This window comes from Rhipicephalus sanguineus, chromosome 4 (genome assembly GCF_013339695.2).
Source record: "Rhipicephalus sanguineus isolate Rsan-2018 chromosome 4, BIME_Rsan_1.4, whole genome shotgun sequence".
NCBI classification, from domain to species: Eukaryota; Metazoa; Arthropoda; class Arachnida; order Ixodida; family Ixodidae; genus Rhipicephalus; species Rhipicephalus sanguineus.
In genome coordinates this window covers 169,494,900-169,498,741 of record NC_051179.1, presented here as the reverse complement: position 1 = coordinate 169,498,741, position 3,842 = coordinate 169,494,900, and positions in this window count along the sequence as shown.

Here is a 3,842-nt window from a genome sequence, read left to right as displayed (position 1 = left end):
AAAAACACGAAATATTCACAGCCTGTTGTGCAAATACACGCCACTTTTATGCCTACGTTAGATGGCATAAAGAGACAAGCAACTCAATTTGCCAGCGCATTCGTTTAAACCAGACGCGATGGTGTCGAATTTGTGAATCAAAGGATTCCCGGGCGTCCCGGTCATACCTTGAGAAAAATCCAGACTCAGGTAACGTAACCTTAACGTTAAGGAAACAGTGACCAGGGAGATGCACATGTTTTTAAATGGGTAGGTTTGGTAACGTGTTAGCGTGGGATTAATCATTGTTAATCGTAATCGGATAGGGTGTGTGCGTGTGTGTGTGTGTGTGTGTGCGCGCGTGCGTGCGCGCGTGCGTGTGTGTGTGTGTGCGCGCGTGCGTGTGTGTGTGTGTGTGTGTGCGCGCGTGCGTGCGTGTGTGTGCGTGCGTGCGTGCGTGCGTGCGTGTGTGTGTGTGTGTGTGTGTGTGTGTGTGTGTGTGTGTGTGTGTGTGTGTGTGTGTGTGTGTGTGTGTGTGTGTGTGTGTGTGTGTGTGTGTGTGTGTGTGTGTGTGTGTGTGTGTGTGTGTGTGTGTGTGTGTGTGTGTGTGTGTGTGTGTGTGTGTGTGTGAAGGGGGTTTATATACGAAGGGTCGCAGACAGAGAAACGAACTCGGAGATGGCATTCACGGTGCCAACACGTCGCGATCAGTGCTCGCACCTCATATTGAGATATTGTTCACTGCTACGCGCATTGCTTCTTCGCCACTAGAATATCCTGGCTGCGAGAATGAGTCATTCTGATGACTGTAGGTGAAGAAAAAATGAGGAGGTCATGGTACGGCTTGAAGCGGCTAATGTGGACCGTCTCGCTACAAAGGAGGTGCTTGTCCAGGTATGGCTCGACCAGCCCAGTCACATAGGTGGCGGCAGATGAGCACGTGATGATGATGTAAGATAAGGTGGTGCACGGTGCAAAAAACAGAAGGCGGATGGGGTTCATATTGACACATTTTAAAGCGTTCAAGAAGGTGTACTGCGCGCGGTTAAGGCTACGCTAGACCGGCTGAATCAGAAAACGCCTTTTGTATTTGCCAAAGTGAACAGGATTGAATGCATTTGCAAAGAAATTCGTACATGCGACGCCAGTAGCAACGTCGGTGGGTGAGCATGCAATTATGCACAGATATCAGAAAGCACGTGGCCGGGTATGACTAGTGAACGAATATGACCATCCGTCTGATAGTTGAAATGTTATAGTTACGCGTCCTTTAACGTGAAATGCTTGGTTTGGTGGCGGAGGTTGTGTGGGTATGCATAAATTGAAGAGGCGGCAATCGCAATATCAGGTTTTTTTCTTCATTTTTAACGTATTTTTATTTATTTATTTATTTATTTATTTATTTATTTATTTATTTATTTATTTATTTATTTATTTATTTATTTATTTATTTATTTGTCAACATACTGCAGTCATAGAGGACTATTGCAAGATTGGGGTTTAACAAATGCAATGAAATTACAGAACAAAACAAGATGCACTGAATATGAATATCAATTGTTAGCATTATAGAGAAGGAACTCGGCAAGCTAAAATACCTTAGATGGCCGCTGTCTAAGAGAGTGCTCAGAATAACTGCATTTGAACGCATAAGTGCGGTGAGGTAAAGCAGGTATGTTCAGTTGATAATGTTAGATGGACGCAGATTTAGCGGGAGCGATGTGCGTAGCTGTTAAGTAGAGGAAAACGAAGTGTGAATCAGAGTATAAAAACTACAGTGGTTCAACGTGATGACGAGAAGAAAGGCTGGTAAGCTGAAGTCTACGATGACGGGAACTAGGTGAAATATTCCGGTCATAAAAATGAAAAATTCGTCGTACAGATTTCTTCTGGGGAGTTTAGATATTGTGGCCATCAGATATTTTGTGTAGATTCCATACGACAGAGCCATACTCGAGTATTCGACGAACCAGAGCAGTCATTGAACAGTGTTGTGTTAAATGCGGAGTAAGGTAGTCTACGTTGCAGGTTCACTAAGCTTCTAATCGTTTATTGTCATGCGACCGAGACAGATCACTCGAGAATACAAGACCTAGATAGTCATGCTGTGACATTTTTTTAAGATGGCCATTAGGCAAATAGGCATAGGAAGAAGGAAAATGACGCTTGGTATGGGACATAGATACAGCTTACTTGCATCCGCTAAGTATCACACCATAAATGAGTTGATGGAAACGAATCATTAAAAAAACAGTAAAGAGGCTCCGACATTTCTGTGATACCTCTGAAACAAGTTTGCCAATTCTTGCAGAAGGACACAGTGATCACATTTTGCCTATATCGAAAAGCTGCGAGTGGCGCAGGCGTTCCATTTCGAAAAACCTATTCCCGCGCCCATTTCCAGTGCCTGGCCAGTCCTCTTCGCCTGCAAAGAGATGTAATGTTGCCAATGGGCAACATTACGTAGCACCGACTTTGTCGATTGGTCTTCTGCACTACGAAACAGTGCTTTAGCTCTGCGGTGATGTATAGTTTTCGCCGCACAATTGTCGTGCATGTCATGTATTTGTTTACCTCACCAGTGCCTCGCAACGGGCTACGTCACCGCGCCGCGCTGACGACACGTGAAGGAATCCCGTTATCCCTGACGTCGCTTTATGTTACCGAAGTGGGCGTAGTCGCAACAACAGATAGCGCCTGCACCTCTTCGTTGCAGGGGTGCGGGGGTGGCCGAGCGAGAAACTGAAACCAGCCGAAGAGGGTTGCTCTATACCCGGGAATTTGCTTATTACATCACTTATTCGCAGTACAGTAAAAGCTCGTTAATTCGAACTCGACGGGGATTACGAAATTGCTTGAATAAAGCGGAGTTCGAATTAGCGGGCGGGCGCTAGACTAAATGGACAACGCACCACACTGCGCGGGCAGGACCCAAAGCAACCATCTCTGGACTCGTTATCGCGAACTTGACGCTACTACACGTTTGTGGCAGGTGATTTCGTAAACTAAGTTCATGGAGCTCTAACGGCGAACAGAATTAACTGGTGAGTCAGTCATACGCCAGGAACCAGCACCGAAATGAATTCATGTGAACATTGAGCCTTAATGTCAAATATATGACGCTATTTATGCTCCAAAACACGTTTATTTACATGGCAGAAATAATGCAATTAAAATTGAAAGTAATGAGTCATTTGCGTTTGCTTGCGTTTCTTCTGTCTCGACTCATGAGCATCGTTTGCAGCTTGCCCAAGAGCACCATGCAGCGCAGCGTCCGTATTCTTATCTGCCGAGAAATCTGCTGTTTTCTTGTTTTTCATCTATAGTATATTTGGTTTGGTTTGGTTTTGCAACACATTCTGATCACTTTGGGCCGACGTCTGCGAGCAGCCATGATAACCAGGGGCTCCCAGTTCGAATTAACTGTTGTGCATACCGACGCGTTTGAATTATCAGCCGTTTTCCCCCGTAGAAATACACACGGCTCTGCCGGGACCAGGGCGTCAGTTCGAATAACTGCAAGTTTGAATTAACCGTGTTCTAATTAACTGAGATCACTTATTTGCAAAATTCTTGAGGCAGCATGTTCACATCGTGTAAGTGTGCAGTTATCTCTTATCACAAATGTTTGATCGCGGATTGTATACTGGGCCTTTAACGATTATGTGATTATCAGAAGCTTTAAAAGGGTACTGACACGTTATTTCGAAGGTGATGTTTCTCTGCCATACAAATCTCCTGTATGGACAGACGGCTCGGGCAAGTGTGAAGCTCAGCAAATGTTGACATTTTATTTTAATATTAAAGTGAATTTTTGCATGGCGCACCTACCGACATAGACACTAGCTGGACGTCAGACTACA